At 37.2% G+C, this 21,403-nt stretch overlaps 1 protein-coding gene across 3 annotated transcripts in view; it reads right to left on the reverse strand.

Moving 5' to 3' along the window:
• The window catches only part of RAB2A (RAB2A, member RAS oncogene family), a 94,964-nt gene that overhangs the window by 73,096 nt on the left and 465 nt on the right, over positions 1-21,403 (reverse strand). The window lies entirely within an intron of this gene.

Consider the following 21,403-nt stretch of genomic DNA (forward strand, 5'->3'; position numbering starts at 1 on the left):
GGCATACACCACCATGCCCAGCTAATTAAAAAATAAAAATAATTTTAATTGCTTTGGGGTACAAATGGTTTTTGGTTATCACTGCTTTATATAGTGGTGAAAAAGTATGGGCTTTAAGCGTATCCATCACTTCCACTGGTGCACACTATACCTGATAAGCAATTTTTCATCCCTCCTCACACTTCCATCCTTCTCCTCCTCCTCCTCCTGAGTCTCCAATGTCCTTTATACCATGCTATATGTTTCTGCAGACTCTTAACTTAGCTCCCACTTATAAGTGAGAACATGCAGTATCCTGTTTGCCGTTCCTGCTTTATTGCACTTAGGATGATGGTCTCCAATTCCATCTAAGTTGCTGCAAAAGACATTATTTTATTCTTTCTTATGGTTGAATAATATTCCATGATAAATATAGACCACATTTTCATTATTCACTGATCAGCTGATAGGCATTTAGGCTGATTCTATATCTTTGCAATTGTGAATTTTGCTCTGCAATGAACATGCAAATGCAGGTGTCTTTTTTGCAAGATGACCTCTTCCTATGGGTAGAGACCAAGTAGTGGGATTGCTGGATCAAGTGGTACACCTATTTTTAGTTCTCTAAGAAATCTCCACACTGATTTCCATAGAGGTTGTACTAATTTACATTGCCATCAATAGTGTGTAAGTGTTTCCTTTTCACCGCATCTGCATCAACATCCCTTGTTTTTTGATTTTTAAATAATGGCCATTATCAGCACGTGTTTTTGTTTTACTTGTAGACAAAGTTTAATAGGTGCAAAAAATAAATCATCATCTACAATCAAGAACGCATTGTTCAGTATGAGTTTTGACACTCATAAGAAATATCATGAAATAAAAAAAGAAAAAATAATGGCCATTCTGACTGGTGTAAAGTGTCATCTCATTGTGATTTTAACTTGCATTTCCCTGATGATTAGTGATGTAGATCATTTCTGCATGTTGTTGGCCACTTGTATATCTTATTTTGATGGTTGTCTGTTCATGTCATTTGCCCACTTTTTCATAGGGTTGTTTTTTTCTTGCTGATTTGTTGGAGTTCTTTGTAGAGTCTGGATGTTAGGCCTTTGTTGGATGTATGTTTATGAATATCTTTGTCCATTCTGTAGGTTGCCTATTTACTCTACTGATTATTTCTTTTGCTGTGCAGAAGCTTTTCTGTTTAATTAAGTTCTGTTTATTTATTTTTTATTGCACTTGCTTTTGGGGCCTTAGCTATAAGTTCTTTGCCAAGGCCAATGTACAGAAGAGTTTTTCCTAGGTTTTCTTCTAGGATTTTTATGGTTTCATGTCTGCCATTAAGGTCTTTAATGCATCTTGAGTTAATTTTTGTATATAGTGAGAGACAGGGATCCAGTTTTATTTTCACTGCATGTAGGTATCCAAACCAAATCACACTATTTGTTGAATAAGGGTGTCCTTTTCCCAGTGTGTGTTTTTGTCTGCCTTGACAAACTAGTTGGTTGTAGATATTTGGGCTTATTTCTGAATTCTCTATTCTGTTCCATAGGTTCACGTGTCTGCCCTTGTACCGGTATCATGTTGCTTTGGTTACTATAACCAGGTAATTATTATTATTGTTATTTGCAGGGACAGGGGTCTTGCTATGTAAAAATTAGCCTGCTCCTGATTTTTAAAAATGGAAACTTTTCTGTGAGTGTAGAATATAATTGATTTAATTGTTTGGTTTCAGGAGGGGGGAAAATATTCTCTGCAGTCATTGCTAGAGGAGAAGGAACTCTGACAAGTTTCTGTGATTATCCTGCTCACCCTGGATTTGGCATGGACTCCAGGAAATCAAATGTAGACCTGTGTGCTCTGACCAATAGATGAAGACAGGCTTCACTGAAGTGTAAAACTGACCTTGGAAATAGGCTTATGAAGAACCACAAGCATGGTATATACTCATCAACTATTTAGTAAGCACCTAAGATGAGTACACTGCTTAATGGATCAGACTTAACTTGGTAGTTTATTATTTACTTTGAACTCTTTATGAAACTTCTTTGCCTTTAAATCCCTACAGTTTTGATTTCTTTTCCCCCTTAGTTTTTACCTAATGTCCTTTGGCTGTCTCAGGATCTTATCCAGGATATCATATTACATTTGGTTGTCATGTCTCCTTAAGTTCCTCTTGACAGTTTCTCAGACTTTCCCTTTTTTGGTGTCCTTGGCAGTTTTGAGGAGTACTGGTCAAGTGTTTTGTAACAAGCACTCGTATTGAAATTTGTCTGATTTCTTTTTTTTCATGATTAGACAGACTGGGGTTACAAGTGTTTGGGAAGAAGACCACAGAGACATGGTGCCATTTCATCACATCATATCAAGGGTATGTACTATCAATATGACTGATCACTGTTAAATTTAACCTTTATCACCTGGCTGAGGTAAACTGTCAGGCTTCTTCACTGTAAAGTAACTCCCTCCCCCCAATACTGTACTCTTTGGAAGGAAGTTACTATGCACAGCCCACACTTGAGTTGACCTACTCAAAGTTTTAATATTATATATTTTCTCTGATCTGATACTTTTTGCATGATGTTATTTTTCATCCCCATATCCAATTTTCTGCCCTTTCATACTATTTTAATATTATTATGTATATGCACTACTTTTTAAAATAAAGGAAAAAGATTCTTATTTGAAGCGTACATTCTTCAGAAATGGAAAAGTGCCTGAAAATTATCTTCATCTTTAATTTTTTTCAGTCTCCACAACATTCTTCACTAAACTCTGTTAATTCCAGTTCTCACCTATAACCTCCTTTTCATTTTTACCACCCCACCACTGCCTTGAATAAGACCTGTACTACCTCTTATCTGGACCAGTATAATAACCAACCATCTAACTATATCCCACCTTTCTAATCCATCCTGCATATGACTGCATCAGGAATGGAAGAAAAAAAGAGAGAGAAGAAAAGGATTACATTTAACATCTAGGTATATCTGTGCCAATGTATTACAAAATGGATACACACTGTATTTAGTTTTAAACTTAATCCTAACTCTAGTTTTGTACTCTTTTCTTTTAAAAACTTCAATGCATTCTGTCTACAGAATGAAGTTCAAGCTCTACTTTAACCTGTCACAACAAGGACTTACCTAGGTGCAGCATGTTTAATGGATTTAGCTTTCCAGCCTTATTTCCCATAACTGCCTGACACAGGGTCTGTACTACAGTTAAACTGGACTATTTATATTAAGGATGGTATAAGGTGGATTACCAGATATGCAAAAAATGAGAACTATCTTCCTGCTTAAAACTATTTTACATTTTAATTTTCTTTTACCATTTTTACTTGTCTAAATCCTACCGCTTTTTCAAGAACCAGCTTAAATGTCATCAAAATGTAGAGTTTTCCAAGAATGAAGAAAAGCATCCCCTATCTTATGAAATACCAAACTTTTTTCCAATTCCTCAATTCAAGTCCTTATCACATTCTATCAGCTAGGGTGCAAGGTTGCAAACCACATAAGGGTAGGAACATATCAAATCCATTTTTTAAACCCATCACAATAGAATCTAGTCCTGTGTTTTATATTTGGTGTACTTTTTACCTTCTGCATTTCAAAGTATACCAAGTCCAGGCACAGTGGCTCATGTCTGTAATCCCAGCACTTTGGGAGGCCAAGGCAGGCAGACTGCTTGAGACCAGGAGTCTGATACCAACTTGGGCAACACAGCAAACTCTTGTCTCTACAAGAAAATTAGCCAGGCCAATTTTACAAGCGTGTGCCAGTAGTAGTTACAGCTACTCAGGAAGCTGAGGCAGAAGCCTTGCCTGAGCACAGCAGGTTGAGGCTGTGGCAGCTGTGATTATGCCACTGCACGTCCAGCCTGGATGACAGAGTAAGACTCTGACTCAAAAAATAAATAAATAAATAATAAATGAATTTTCTAAGAAAGACCTAGTTTGTATTTAAGTGTAATATTTTTACAAAAACAAGGCTAGTTACAATTTAAATGTTGTGTGTGTGTTTGAGTCGGAGTCTCACGATCACAGCTCACCAAAGCCTTGGCCTCCTAGGTTCTGGTGATCCTTCCACCTCAGACTCCCACCCAAGTAGCTGAAACTACAGGCACATGCCACCGTGACTGGCTAATTTATTTTTTATTTTTTTGTAGAGACAAGGTCTTGCTATGTTGCCTAGACTGGTCTGAAACTCCTAGGCTCAAGGCACCACCCCTGGCCAATTTAAAGTTTTAATAATTGAAAAATAAAAAGGAACATTTACTAATTTTCTTAGGGAATAAGTTACAGAAGTATTAAGTTAGATAGCAAGTAAGATTTACAGATTGTGGTAAAAATAACATCCCTATTTCTTCCTCCCAACTTGCAAAGTTTCCTAACTAGTTTGTTTTAAGACGGAAAATGGCTAGAATGTTTGAGAAAAACCAGGATAACGAAAACTGAGCTATAAATACCTCTCAGAATCTTAAACTGTCAGTTTTGTTATAACCAGAAGGTTCTCCAGTGTGTTATTTTTTAAACAGTAAGCTATAACCAGTTAGGTCATGAAATCAATTTAGTGGATCACAACTACCATTAAAAAAGAACTAGAACAAAATAGCAAATATGAGACTGTACTCCATAGGGTTACAATTAGTACTATTTGGAAACTTCTGTTGTAGAGATATATATGCACTTACACACATACTTGAACCTCGGTTGCAATGTAAAGTATACTTTATACTATAGCTTTTGAAAATAAACTCAGAAATTACTGTGTAGTAGCTAATCCAACACACACCCAATGAAAAAATCTCATCTACAATATTTTTGCTTGTATTCATGGTAAAATGAATCAACTGGAAAGAATCTAGAATATGCCTGTTCTCTTTTAATTAACACAAGGACAGGAATCAAAGAAAAAATCTGATTAATTTTTGTCGGCATTTTATCATAAATAATAAGAGGCAGGCATAAAAACTCAAAATCAGGACTTTTGATTCTAAATCATATTTTCCCCCACTGTACTACTGATTCTCCTGAATTTTTGCTCTTTCTCAGATACATGCTATTTGTAATACCTCTCCTAACTAGAAAGAACATCATCTCACTTTCCAAGTATTAGTAGCAATACTAGGAAAGAATGAAATATTACCAAGTGAAATGACTGTGACAGTGGAGAATTCTGATGAGGGAAAATTTTGTTTGTTTGTTTTTGAGTTGGAATCTCAACTCTGTTGCCCAGGCTGGAGTGCAGTGGCACGCTCATGGCCACCACAGCCTCAACCTGCTGGGCTCAGGTGATCCTTCCACCTCAGCCTTCCAAGTGGCTGGAACTATAGGCGCACACTACCACACCCAGCTAATTTTTTGGTTTATTGTAGAGACGAGATCTCACCAAACTGCCCATGCTGGTCTCAAACCCTTGGGCTCAGGCAATCTTCTCACCTTGGCCTCCCAAAGTGCAGGAACGTTTTCTTTAAAAGAATACTATTGCCATGATGCTGACTTTATCCCAAATAATACTGTTCCAGTGAGGTCATATAGATATGTCAGGTATCTTACACTTTAATTTGACCATTTTCCTAATCCTTTCTTAAATAAAAATTCCAAATAAGAACTACATCATCTCAGAAATACATTTCAATTAATTAGCTTGAAGAAGAAATTCTTTTATGAAGCTATGAATCAAATTGTATATAAATGTAAAATATAATTATTATATAATAAATTTATTGTATGTGATCTCTAAGCAGTATGCTATAAATGGTTTGTATCAAAGTTAAAGGCTATAAGCAAAAAAAACTATCTCACAAAATTGCCAGTTTAACTTAATAAGAGCCAAAGGAATAATGCATGAAGAATAACAAATTAAACTTATAAATCCCCAAACTAGACTAGGCATCAGTTAATATACACAATTAATGCTGAGGTTAGCCTGTTGAATTTAAGTACATGAAATATATACAAAGGTCAAAATTAAATTTTTCTAAATTCATATTTTTAATAGAAGCAACCTGGTAATACCTATCACAATGCAAAATGTAAATAAATACCAGTTGAACCAGAAATTTTACTTCTTGCACAAATGCACAAGAATGCTAACAGCAGCACCATGTATACCAATATTATTCATCAGCAGGTATTAGTGGACATTTGTTGTTTCTGGCAACATAGCATCAGAGCACCCTTCTTTGAGTTCCCTGACAGCTAGTTCAGAGACATGTAACCTAGGCTGAGCCAATCATATGCTCCCATCCAGAACTTGAAATCTTGAAAAGGTGCTACAGTATCAGTGGCTATCAAGAGAGACATCTATGGTGGTTACAGTGGAGATAAGAGTTCAGTAGAATCCAGTGGCATGTGTCTAGCATCTTCTTACGCAGGTTGCACTAACAACAGGAAATGTGGCTGCACCTTGCTTTTCTTGTTTCTGCCCATTTTCAAACTTGATTCTATTGCCTTTTCTATCTGTGCCCATCCAATCTTTCCAACAAAATCACCTTCTGTTTATGTTAACCATAGTTGTTTTCTGTTGTTTACTACCACAGACCTAAACTAACAGAATTAGAAATTGATTAAATTAATTATGGTTCAGTTGCTTGAGAGGTTTAAAAAATAAGATATATTTATACGTGGTGATATGGAAGACAACCAAGATTCACTCAAGTGAAAAAAATAAAGGTGGAGAACAGTACTAACTGCGTAATCCTATAGGTGGGATTGGGACACACATGTCGTGTGTACACACACACACAGGCTTACAGATGCACAGAAAATTTTTCGAAGGATACACAGGCCATTGTTTATCATGCTTACATATGAAAAGAAGGAATTACATTAACGATATATAAGCAAGACTTTATTGACTTCATCCAACTGCTTCCATAGTAACAAGGCTTTTAAACAACCAGCAAAACTTTAACTTGACCAAAAACAGCTACATTAACCACGAGCAAAATAATACATTGTGAAGAAGATTTTGATTTCTTTTCCCCCCCAGGAGAGTTTCAAAGAATACTACTCAGTAGTACTTTTTAACAAGACTTATTCATGACTAAAGTTGAAAATTTGCATTTTTCATTTAAATTCAACATAATTTTTTTTTTTTTGGTTTCTCCTATAAACACTCTCTTTACAGTATGGTCCCAGGACGCCTCTAGTCTTAATTATCAAACCCCTCCTCCCCAATCCTGAAAGAAACTCTATATTGTCACACTTTATATAACATCCCCGGTACAAAGTTATTAAGACTTCTTGGCAAAATACAAGAAGTATGAGAAGCTCACCTAACATAATTAATACAAAGACAGGGGCAAGAGCACAAACTGATTACACAGGATTATAGTAAGTGGAATTATTCAAATACATTACACCAAGTCTGAATGTGTTGCTTGATTTTCTATTTGTAAAATGGGGTTAACAACTACCTACAAGATTACTGCAAGAACATATATGAATGTCACAGCACAGTAACTCAACAAATGTGTGCTGATACTATGAATCTTTTAGGAATCATTCAATCCACTTATAAAGTATCCTCTCCATGCTCCTTTAATACTTTGTACATATTTTTTGTTACATTTTCTTGTAATTATTTTGGTAAACTGGACTCCCCTTTAGGGTATAATAGTCTTCATATTTCTAACTTCAGCTTAGGGACTGCCCACAACAGTATTTTAAATTTCTTTAAAAAGAAAAAAAAAATCAGCTCCAACTCTCTACCCTTTACATAAATTCCATCTTCCAAGCCCTGGAAACCCCTGCTTGACTAAGCTTTATTAAAATTAACTCGCCATGGAATAATCTTTTTCCATTCCATAGGGAGTCCAAATCTATCTACTCTACTTGTGGTTCTGGGTTTGGCCCACAAAAAGCCATGAAGAGTCGAAACCCACTTTTACGTAACAGTCATCTAAGTATTCACAAGTCATTATTATATTTTCCTTTGAGTCTTCCCTTTTTTTAGGTTAAAATGTTTATTCAACGGTCCTAAAACATCATGATCTCAGACTCCAATTTGGAAATGTCCCTCCAAAATGAGGGTTTTCAGAATTGAACTACAGTTGAGGCTGGACATGGTAGAACCTGCCTTACTTGTAAATTATAGCTTTACTAACCTAACTTCACATTTATCATTACTTATCCAATTTATATGAATCAAGTCATGTAAAACTTAAGTTTTTATACATGTGTTGCTATTTAACCAGCTGACATCCATCTTGTATTTGTGTGATTATTTTAAAAGTAAATACAGGGATTTTAACTTCACTTTTACTTAATTCCACTTCGCTAAATTTAGCCAGTCATTCTGCCTATCAAGGTGATTCATTTAAAACTCAAGTTATATATTATAAGGAACTGGCAGTAGTGGGACACTGCCGGGGAGCAGGGGGGAGGTCACATAACATCAATAAGGGTGCCCACACATACCTGTATGGCGATCACATATGTACCTAACCCTCATTTGTACCCTACATTTTTAAAATAATTTTTAAAAATAATATAAAATTCAAATTATACATTAGCTCCTTCAACCAAATTGAACTTTATCCAAGTTGCTGCTAATGCTAAATGTAAAAAAATCCAGGACTGAGTGTAGCATCATGCTTGCTCTAGCTTGCCTACAAGAGCAGCTCCTTAATACAGTTATTCAATTACTTAAAAATCCACCTGGCTATGAAACCAATAGAATTTCTTCACCTCATACCCAAAGTTATCCTGATAATGTACAATAAGTACCTTTACTTAGAGTACCGGTGAATCAACTGGCCAGGCATACAATTACTATTGCTTTAACTTGTAACTGATAACCATTTTGCTATTTATTAATTTTTGTACCAAGTTAAGAAAAACTTTGAGCATAAGTGATTTGGGACTCATGCACTTTTACTTTTCCCTATGAAATAGTTAAAACTGAACTAATAATACATTATCCAAAGAGTTAAGATAACCATTGGTCAATAAATTTATTTATACCAAAGACTTCTACAGAACTAACATCTGAGCTAGAAAAGGATTTTTTATTTTATTGAATCCCAGGGTACATCAGGATCAAAAAGCTGCCATTTTGTTGAGAACAGGTTTTTCTAAAGGTAAGACCTACCCCACTATCTTAATGTTAGGATGTTCAACAGATAGGAAAAAATGATCTGTAAGATATTACTATCAATAAATTACTCTGCAGCTTACAAGGCACCTGCACATATTATTTGCTTCAAACTCACAAAAATCCTATGACGCAGACAAACTAAGGATTACTACTAGTTTTTCTGGGTGAGAAAATTAAAGGTGAAGATGTTTGAACTTTACCAAGTTCACAAATAAGCAATGGAGTCACCACACTAATCAATATATTCCAATTACAAACATTAGGTTCCTGGAAATTTTCAAGAGTGGTGTCTAAGCTAAAATGGTGTCAAAGAGGACTTAGAATAATGTATTAATTGCCTGCAAGATGCAGAGCTGTTATTACTAAAGATGGACAAATGCAAAAGGGAGAGTCAATCCATCAATTTTATTAGTACTGGGGGCAGCAGAGCAAGCATGAACACACCACTGACACTGACATAACAACTACAAATAATAAGGAAAACAAATAACTGAAACTTCCATTTTAAAGACAGCTGTAAAGTTTTTAAAAAAATTGAACTTTGGGGAATAACCCCACAGTGTGCACTAGTCAGATATTATACTCGTTTTACAAACAGAAAACTCAGAAATTTAAGTTAATTGTTCACGTGCTCAAATAAGTTAGTAGCAGGTATTCTCTTTCCATTAGACTCTTTCTACATTATTCTACAATAAATAGATGACACTACATATGTTTGAGAAATCTGACCACCACACTGTTTCCTGTGCAGGACATGTACCTGCCTCTACTCAAAAGCCCATGGCTGGGGCATGACTATAATCTACACTTTGATCCCCATCCATCTAACTGGGCCAGGGTAGTACCTGACAGTAGAAATACATCAATGATTACAATACATATAACAGCATGAAATTTCTCCGTTAATATACAGACTCTCAGACTGAGTTTTTAAACATTGTAATGGACTACATAAAAAACATGGGCTTAAAAAAAAGAGAATTAGAATGAAAGTCAACTGATAACTACTTTGGAGAGTGATTTAGATATGCTGGTACATACCATCCATTCACAATTCCAATGCAAGGTATATTTTCAAACTCTAGCATACAACTCAAGGAGGCAGGCACAAAAATAATTCATGCATTATCATCTTTTACAACAAAACTAACAAACAGTCCTAAAATTTCCGTAAGTGAAAGAATGGAAAAACTGTGGTACAGTTAAATAACAGATCATACTTAAAATTAAAGCAACTGAGAAATTAATATAAATGAATAGAGCAAAATGTATTAATATAGATAAAAATTCCTCAAAATCATGTTGAACAAAAGTTTTGGAGCCAAATGTAATGTTTATTTTCTAAACAGGCAAAATTATTTTTAAAAAGGAAAGAGGATGTAAAGTACATACTAGGCAAATACAAGCCAAATATGCAAAATTAATGTCAAATACTTGAATACCAAAAGCTATATTAAACAGGTAAAGAGAAACTTAATGACAAAAGAATAACTCCTTGGTAAGTTGTATGGCTCATATACACCTTACAAATTAGCCCCCAAATTTAAAGGGACAGGGAGAGACGGGTAAAAATCTCACATAAGTACGAGAAAAATCCATTGTTGTAACAGGAGATTTTAACCTCTCTCACCAAAACTGAAAAATGAACTGAACAGAAGACTACAAAGAAGATATATTCCATACAAATAGCAAGACTCACCTAATGAATATGTGTGAAAATCTGGAGCCACCATGTAAACTAGAATATACTTTTCAAGCACACATGGAACATGTACAAACACTGATCAAATACCCAGCTAAAAAATTAGTCTCAAACACTGAAAAATCAATACATATGGTCTACAGGCTATAATCTAAAGTGAAATTTAAAGTCAGAAATCAATAATGAAAAGATTGCTAAATTTTTTTTAAAAGAGAAAAGAAACATGCTTAAAAAAATCAAATACAGATTTCTATATAGCTTAAGGGTCAAGAGAAAAGTCATGAGAGAAAAACAAAAATCTGTTTACATTGTTTTTTTCCCCATGGATTCCTATAAGGCTTCTTTAAATTCTTACCACAAATCTCTTTTCTTGAGCTAATTAGAGTGAGTTTCTGATCCTTGTAATCAAACAGGTCCTTCTTTGAACAAAATTCTATGGGTCTTCTAAAGAATTAGTGGACTTGGATGGTCATATGAGGTCTGACAATTAAGTTTGCAAATTTGCCAACTCATACTTATGTTGGCAGTACTGTACAAATAACTTGGTAAGATTTAATAACCTTAGTATATCAGTGTCTCACAGCTGTGCTTGTGTCGACATGTAGCGGTGTCTTGCTGAGTGGCATTCACTATTGTTGTCAATATTTTGTGTGCAGTTGTGAGAATGTCAGAACTTGAATTAGAGCAACAAACAAACATTACATTTCTTGTTAAACTTGGCAAGAATGGAAGTGAAATCAGGGACATGTTAGTCCAAATGTATGGGGATAGTGCCATGAAGAAAACAGTAGCGTACAGATGGATTAAACGTTTTTCTGAGGGGAGCAAAAGCATCACTGAAGAACAGATGTCAAAATGGCCAGTAACGAGCATAACTGGTGAAAACATTGCAAGAATTTGTCAACTTGTGCATCAAAATCATCAGCTGACTGTGAGAAGCGTAGCAGACCAAATAAACATTGATAGACAAACAGGAAAATCTTAACTGAAAATCTTGGCATGACAAAGTTGTGTGCAAAAAATGGTTCCAAAGCAGCTCTTGCATCATAAAAATGCACCAGCTCAAATAGCACTGTCTGTGAGGAAGTTTTTAGCCACTAAAAAAATAACTGTATTGAAACACCCTCCCTACTCACCTAATCTGGCCCCCAACGACTTTTTTCTTCACCCACAGATAAAGAAAATATTGAAAGGAAGATATTTTGATGACATTCAGGACATCAAGGGTAATACGACAGCAGTTGTGACAGCCAATTCAGAAAGAATTCCAATATTGCTTTGACAAGTGGACTAGGTGCTGGCTTTGGTGCATAACTTCCCAAGGAGAGTACTTTGAAAATGACCATAGTGACACTCAGCAGTGAGGTATATATAGCACTTTTTCTTTTTTTTTTTTTTTTTTGAGTTGGAGTCTCACTCAGTCACCCAGACTGGAGTGCAGTGGCCGCTCCCGGCCACCGCAGCCTCGACCTGCTGGGCTCCGGTGATCCTTCTGCCTCAGCCTTCCAAGTAGCCGGAATTACAGGCATGCGCTACCACGCCTGGCTGATTTTTTGATTTATTGTAGAGATGAGGTCTCGCTGCCCAGGTGGGTCTTGAACCCGCGGGCTCAGGCAATCCACTCACCTCAGCCTCCCAAAGGCGTGGGATTACAGGCTGAGCCACCGAGCCCGGCTAGCACTTTTTCTAGGATGAATTCACAAACTTAAATGCCAAACTTCATATACTCTAAGCAAAGCTGCCAAAATATAGGTTTCTGGAATAAAATTAATCTTGATAAATGATCTTGATAACTTGAGAAACTTTCAATAAAACTTTTAGACCCAAACAAATATGGTAAGTACAAGAAAACGCTAACCCAAGGTTGGAAAGAAACAATTCAACAATAACACTCCTTTACATTATCCGCTGGTCAAAAAAGAGCAAGCAAACAGGTATAGGAAAAAAATAAGCAACATGTTAGGACACACAGAGAACAGAAAAAAATTATTTTTTACTATGATCAGCATTGCTTAGACACTATATACAGTACTGGCCAAATATAAGTTAGTTTTTTAAATGCCTAAAGGAAAATTATAGAAACATTAAAAGAAGTAGGATAATAAGTGAGGATGAAATAGCAAACATTTCTTATTTAAGTCACTGTTACATATGATCTCATTTGTTCATTCTCATTTTATAGATGAGGATACCAAGACTCATGAAGATTAAATGGGTTGCCCACAGTCAATTACTGGTAAGCGGCAGAGAAAGGACTTTATCCCAGTTTAACATAGGATAGATCTGTCCTGTCTGCACGATTGACAGTTCTATCTGTTTAAGTAAAGGATATTGAAGGACTATGTACTTCCACAGGAAGTCAATGGACCAAGTAGTTAGTATGCCAACAGAAGAGGCCTGATATGGAACTTCAGGGAATCAAGAAACATGTATAATAGGGTAGTCATTCTATGAACTTTGGAGTCAGAAAGACCTGGTTCAAGTTCCAGCGTGGTCAGATAGCAGCTTGGTAAAATGTGACAATAAGTCTCCGTTTCCTCACCTATAAAATGGAGTTTTCCTCATGGATATTATTGTTCAGATTCAATGAGTTATGCTGCCAGAGAAAATGTCGTATAAAGCCAGGTTATATATTTACATTCTTTCACTACATTACACTGTATTCTTCTGAAAAGGAATCAAGCTTCCTTCAAGCCTCAGTATTGGGAGGTAAGTCCACCTACTTTTTAAAAAAAAAAACACGATAATAAGGGTAAATGAGCATGGTTGTCACTTTGCAATGGTTAGTGTTAAATACACTGTCCACTTCAAATAAGTGTACACAACTTCATATCATATACTTTGGATATTAATGTTATTAATGTCCCATCTAATTTCATTTTACTCTATCATTTGCTCCTTTAGCCCTCTGTGGTACACAAAAAAATGTCCTACAAAAGATGTTCACACCCTAATCCCAAGAACCTGTAAATATGTTGCCCTACACTTTGCAGATGTGATTAAGATTAAATCTTCAAGGTGGGGCGTGGTGGCTCAAGGCTGTAATCCCAGCACTTGGGGAGGCCGAGGTATGGATTGCCTTAGCCCAAGGGTTCCAGACCAGCCTAGGCAAGTTGGTGAGACTTTGTCTCTACAAAAAAAAATCAAAAAATTAGCTAGGTGTGGTAGTGCGCGCCTGTAGTTCCAGCTACTTGGAAGGCTGAAGTGGAAGGATCGCCTGAGTCCAGCAAGTAAAGGCTGCAGTGGCCATGAGTGTGCTATACTCCAGCCAGGGTAAAAGAGTAAGACACCAACTCAAAGAAAAAACCCTTCAGATGCAGAAATTATCCTGGATTATCCAGGCAAGCTTAATCTAATCACATGATTCCCTAAAAGTGGAGAGCCTTTCCTACAGAGACAATGGGATGACCCCAAGGAGATCAAAAAGTTGGGACATGAGAAGACTGCGACTCACTGTTGCTGGCTATGAAGATGGAGAAAGAGGGCCATGAGCCAAGGGATGTGGCTATGTGGTAGACTCCAGGAGCTGAGAAAAGCTCTCAGATGGCAGTCAGCAAGGAAACAGGGGTCTCAGTCCTACTGTTGCTTGGAACTATATTCTGCCAGCAACCTGAATGAGCAAAGGCTCTACAACTCAGTGCTGCTGAAACTTTGATTTTAGCCCAGAACTCTAAGGTAAATTGTGTGTGGTTGCAGTTGCTACGTTTCTGGTAGTTTGTTATGGTAGCAATAGAAAACGAATATACCCTCAATCTCTCATTTACACTAAAAATCATTTACACTGAAACTTTTAATATAAATGCCCTCAGATCCTGTTTTGGAACAAGGAGAAATAAACTGGTCAATGCATGCAGCCTACCCAGTAAAGTCTACCTAGCACACATGCATCATTTACTGAAACACTAACTCTAACTCTGTGTCAAATACCATCCTACATTCAAGGAGTTAACTACAGCACACTGCCATCAATATTCCTTTTCTCCCTTTCCCCCCCAGATTTGGTCAGAAACACAGTAACTCTCAGCTACACTTGAATATGAAAATATTTTGAAGAGAGAATTGGGACAAACCGAAAGCTATATCACAGCTATGAAAAGTAAAAATTCAGAAGAGGTGGGGCAAGGGAGGGCAAACGGGAAAGGACCCAGACCACCATACGACCAAGAGCATGGCCCTTGGGGTCAGATGGCTCTATGTCTTAGCACTACCATTTATTAAAATATTTGCCCCAAACAACACAGCTCAATTTCTTCATCTGTAAAATGGTAATCTCATATATCTGCTCAAGGACTAAAAGATAATAAACCTTAATATTGTGTAGAAACTATTAAAGTATGGAGAATTCCTCATGAGAATCTACTGTACAGCTATAGTGCCAAAAGCTAGAGAGATGGAGAATTCCATAGATTCAGTTTAGCTATGCCTTAGATATTACTTAAAATCCCCAAGAGCAGAAAATTTAATGGTTAAAAAAACCAAGAATCAATTAAAAAACAAAAAAAGGCCCATGACTGACCAGAAGAGGAATGTTACCACCATAAACAATACTTTTAAAAACACAGATGTCCAGGAGCTATTAAGAGCACCTCGAGGCTGGACACAGTGGCTCAACCTGTAATCCCAGCACTTTGGGAGGCCAAGGCTAGAGGACTCTACAATTAATCACAAAAGCTAGCCAGGTGTGGTGGTGTGCATCTGTAGTTCCAGCTACTTGGAAGACTGAGGCAGAAGAATCGCCTAAGCCTAGCAGTTCGAGGCTGCGGTGATCATAAGCATGCCACTGCACGGTGACAAGAGTGAGACTCCATCTCTCTCCTCTCTCACTCACACACACACACACACACACACACACACACACACACACACACACACACACCCATCTCCAGGAATAAGACTCAAGCAGTTGAGTTGAAAAACACTGCGGGAATTAAAAAGGGGTTGGGTTACTTACCTGTGTGTGATAGTAGAAGCAACTTTTTGCCTACTTACAAATGAATAATTACAGTTAAATGTATTTTAAAACTTTCAAATAACTGAATCTGATGAGATGAAATGGGAAAGTTTCACACAGAAAATTAAAGTTAGTAAGGGGATAAGGGAGGCTCACACACGGCTGCATCCTTGGTAGCAAAGGACACAGCCTTACAACTAAGGATGAGTATAGAATAACAAATGAAGCCAGCACAGCTGGGCCAGAAGGAAAGGGAAAAACAGCTGAGCTGGCAAAATTAGAGACTGCTCAAATAGAGCAGCAAAATGACTGGCTACTGCAAGAGGAGCACAGGAAGAGAGATACAAGGAAGGAGGAAAGCAGTAGGGGAGATACAGGAGAAAAGTCATTTCATGCTGGAACAGGAATACAGTGAGACAAAAAGGACAAGAGCACCAAAGAGAGGGACATTATTTGAGATGGTAAGGGAGGTTCACCAGGAGAAATTAAGAAAGAGAGGAAGGAATGATAACCAGAGCCTACAGCCTAGCCTATGGTTCAATATAAAGTCTCAGGAGCAACATAAATATTATGGGAAGGAAGTAGCAAATAAATGACTTAGAGAAGAAGAACAGAAAAGAAAACAGTTAGTCAAAAAATCTTGAAAGACGACCAACAACATGCATAAGCAAAAAAGTTAAGTATAACAGAAGTACATCATTTAAATTCTAGATGATGTTAAAAGGTATGTTTCAGACATGTTTCAACTCTCGTTTGATAAATGAAATAGCTAAATACATTTAAAAACAGGCAAAAGTAAACAATGTAGTTTAGAAATGCATATGTAATACAACTATGAAGAAAAACAAGGGGAGGATTAATATACAATTTAGGCTAATGGAAACCTGGTTGAGAGGGAAAAGTATGCAATAACTTCCTCTGAGAGTCTCAATTTGTTTATTTTTTACAAATCGGGACTCTCAGAGGTAGAAGAGAGTCCCAATTTGCTTTTCTGTGTTTTGAAGATACTCTAACAAATCTGCTTATAAAAAGAGATTATTACTGTTCCTGGCACAGGTTTTCCAACACTGAGCTCCAGCACAAATCCAGTAATTCAAAATCTCTGGGGATTGGGCCACTGAATTTTTATTTATTTTTTTTAAATCCCACAATTCCCAAGAATCTAAAGAAACTCAAGTTTGAATTTCCCACAGGAGGAGGTCTTCCTTTCATTATAACTCTAAAGCTCTAGATAATCTAACTTTGCTGCGTCCTTCTCATTATTTTCAACCTTTCTATCTCAAATCGTTCATATCTTAAAATACACACACACACACACACACACACACACACGCCAATCAACTCGAAACTTCACATTCTTTCATGCCCTTTTACGCTGTCTTCAATAAACTAGTCCATGCTATGGCTCCACTTCTGGCCTCTCAATACCTCTTTCTGTAACAGCATTTGATGTACTCTATGCGATATTGCTTAAAATTAAAAACAGAAAGAAAAGGAAGTGAGACGATTTAGAGCACCCCATTTCACCAACACCAACTCTTCTAATACAAGTACACAATTCTCCTCCCCAGAAGTGACTGTTAATTGTGTAGTCTTTGAGACTTTTTCTATATACAAGTATACTTATATAATATATATATATAAATTCATGATTAAAAAAACTTTAATGAAAGTATACATTACAGTTCTCCCCCTCATTCATTTCTCAGTTCAACACTGTGGAAAAGCACTCATGCTTTCTTAACATTTTAACCAAAAGTTAAAATGACTTCAGCTACACTTGACACTGGTGACCACTCCCTTGCTGCGATGGGCCTCCTCTGCAGACTCCATGACACTGTGCCCTGGTATCTCTTTCTCCTTGATTCTTACTTCTTAGTCTCCTTTTCTGATAACTTTCCTCATCTGCCCTAAGGACACTGGTACTACCCATCATCACATCTAAGCTTTCTGTTTTGTCAATATTCATTCAGTGAATGATCACCAGCTACTTTACTCCTGGAGGACAATCTATCAGATCTCCATTAGTCAATGGTTTTGCATGTGAACCAAAGCTCCAAATCATTTTCATCAAATAAATGCCGACATTTTTGGCATGATATATAACTTCACTTTACAACTAATTCAAACTATATTATATCCCCTATGCCAAAGTGGGAGGATGGGGATAAATAGGATGAAAGTTTGGAAAGGAATTCGTTTCTTAAAGTAGTAACTTAATAAATATTTTCACGTTATGAGAGTTTTTCTTCCCTACAAAAACCTCGTAATTTTAAAAGCTCATATAATGAACTCTCTGATACTCTATTGTTATTAGCTCCCAAATCACTAACCCAGGTTACTTGCTTCTTAGCTGCAAACATGAACTTCCAACTTCCAGACATCTCCCCTTGCCCATGCTATATAATGAACTCTCTGATACTCTATTGTTATTAGCTCCCAAATCACTAACTCAGGTTACTCGCTTCTTAGCTGCAAACATGAACTTCCAACTTCCAGACATCCCCCCCTTGCCCATGCTAGCAAATCCCTACTCACCATTCTAGTTTCAGTTCAAACATCACCCAAGAGTCCCCACAGCCCCCAAGAGACCATTCACTTATCTATTAAATATTTCTAACACTGAATGGTCTACCTTTACATCTATGACAAAGTCAAAGGCCTTTCTAACAAAAAAGATGATTTAACATGCAAGTGGGAGGGAACCAGGGCATGGTGGGGTTTGTTACCATCTTAAAAGAATGGATACATAGGAGTTGGCCAGGTGACAAAGGTTTTTAAAGTTAAACTTTGTATGGGTGGTGGGGGCTGGGTGGGAGAAGACCATAAAGGGGCATTTCAGATAGAAAGAAGTAAGAACATAACTGGGTTAGTGTATTTGTATGCCTGGTTAAGGGAAAAGGAAGGTTAGTGATGAGGTTAAAATGTTAGGCTAATGCTGGAATTTGGGAGCAACAATTACAATAGGCTTCTTATGATTTTTCTCTCCCTCTATGCTTGATAATGAATTGCTTATAATAAAGTCAGATCTGTTAAAAACCACTTTGCACTTTATATCTAAATGGCACATTTTCCTAAATGATTTTTCAGAAACAAGACACTAACATGGAAAAATTTTAAAGCTACATTTTAACTCAGTTTAGCCTTACGGTACGAAAACAATTCAGTAGTCTCATCGTGAGCATGTAAAATTTTTAAAAATTCTTCTATGAAAGAGGGAATTCTGAAAAATGTGCATGGTTCCTTTCTCTTGGGAAATCTGAAGACTTTCACATTTATCGTCATTTTATCTCATACTATGGGAGAGAAGAGAGTAAAAATGTTTTGCAGGCTAGGGAAAGCGACAGACAAAAATTAAGTGATTTCTTTCATTCTAAAATGCATGTTTTTCACACTATGACTTTTAAAAATCAAGATGGATCTCACACTACTGATTTAATGTCATCCTTTTTGGGGGAAGACCACACTGAGTGTATCTTACAACTATAGGTAGTAAACTTTGAATTAAGGAAATATGGAAAGGATTTGGTCCAAAATCAATAAACAAGAAAGTGGCAGAACTGGGCTAAAAAGATTCTGTCAAGATATTAAGGAATACTAACAGGAATATAGTGGACTGTTTGGGTCTTTGTTCATTAATTTAATTATATAGGGCCTGTCTTTCACGAGACTCTTCCTCAAACAGAGAGCCATACAAAATACCTTTTATGCCTTCAAGTATAAAATATTAATGACTACATGAATATCTATAAAATAAAACAGTCTGGGATTAATATCATTAAAATGATACAAAGTGAGGGAAAAAAAATCCAGAAAGGCGTAGTTGCTTCCAGTCACAATACAAAGAAAATCTTGACACATAATAAGAGCTTGATATATGTTGACTCTGAAGGCATTATGGAAGACCCAGATAAGAATTTGAAGGACTGAAAGAATTTCCACAGGGAGACTATAGCAGAAGGCACACCAAGCAGGGCCCAGGAAAAACCACAGACATCAGCTCCAGGGCCCATGTCAGAAGCAAGTTGGAGAATAGTAGGAAAGAAGGCTGAAATATAGGCTGGGTTAAAATATAGAGTTCAATGAAGGTCAGACTAAAAACTGTGGGCGAGCAGAGGAGCAGTCTCCTGACATTCATATTCAGGAAGATTAAACTGTCAGTAAACCATATTGGCTGGACTGGAGTGGGGGAGAAAGTACTGCTGCATAGTCTAGGGTCAAGTATTCCGAACTAGTAACATCAGCAATGGCAAGAAAGGAGTGTCTTCCTTTTGCACTGCACGGTTGTTGTTTTGGGATGAGGGCAAATTCCAAGAGAACACAGCACCAACTTGCTAATATTTGCAGCCCCACTATGCTCTCCACAACACCTATCTGCCCTCAGTAAATTTTCAACAAAAAACCTGAAAGAAGGCAATCTGATTTGAATTCTGATTGGAATCTTCCCCACTGCTGAGATAGCGAAGTGTTGGTATTTTTCAAACCCATCATACTACAGTTAATGTGACATTTCTCTCCAGTCTCACCTTTACAGCTAAACCAAAATTTGCCAGAGGCTTTAAAACTCTCCTTCCTTCTTCCAAATACTCCACACCATTTAAAAAAGTGTATAAATTTGCTACGAAACATTTGCAAAACACTGCTTTACCCAGGATTTTACAAAGAAATCCATTAAGTTTTCATACACACATAAAACACACACACACCAGAAACCTTGCTGAAAACCCAATTTTACAGCAGAAAGATCTTCTTTCAGGCAGCAATCAACACACTTCTTTAGCTACTTATAGAACCTGCTACATCTCTAGTGCAACCACAAGCCACATTTCCAAACTTGTGCAAAACGTCCAAAGTTGTGAAAGAGTCACCACTGAAATCAGACTCTGGTATATTAATAGTTATAACACCTGAACAAGCCTTGGGTTTATTATTAGATTCAAAGTAATGCCAAGATCACAGGTATTAAAAATATTTTAGAACGAGTTTGTTTACTTTTTTGTGAAATATACTGGGATTTCATTTTAAGTGACAATAATTGAATTTCTTTCTGCTTCAAATGGACATAAGGTCAGGAAAATCAGCGGTTGTGACAGTGGCCTTGACATCGCTAGAAAAAAAAATCAGCGTCCCCAACACACACACACACACACACACACACACACACACACACACACACACACAAGCACACACCCAGAGCACTGAAGGGCCAGGCATTACTATCAAATTAACTCCAGTACACGTGGCAGAAGTCCACAGAACTCTTTCATGTGTTAATGACCCTGAAAGAAATTCTGCAACCGTCGAGTAAAGGAATGTGACTCATTCTAGCTTGGGAGTTGAGGGTGTTAAAAATAATAGACATTTTTAAAGGTCTCCCTGTCTCCTTCTCAGCTGGCCGTCCGACCCCAGAAAGAGCCTTGCTCGGGCCTCGGCAGAGGTGGGACTCGTCGGGAAAAATAAAGACCCGGCTCCATCACCTTCCGCTCCCCTCGACCTCCCTTTCTTTCTTTCTTGGGGGTCACGAGCGGATCTGGGGCGAAGGGCCCCGGGAGTGCGGTGCGGGCGTCTGAGTCGGGCCCCGGCGGCCCCGGGCAGGGCCGCCCCGCCCCGCCCGCCACACACTTCCTGGGCCGGGCGTCGCAAACGGCTGCCGCGGCCCTC

This window comes from Carlito syrichta, unplaced genomic scaffold, assembly GCF_000164805.1.
Source record: "Carlito syrichta isolate Samal-C Ts95f unplaced genomic scaffold, Tarsius_syrichta-2.0.1 Scaffold287615, whole genome shotgun sequence".
NCBI lineage: Eukaryota > Metazoa > Chordata > Mammalia > Primates > Tarsiidae > Carlito > Carlito syrichta.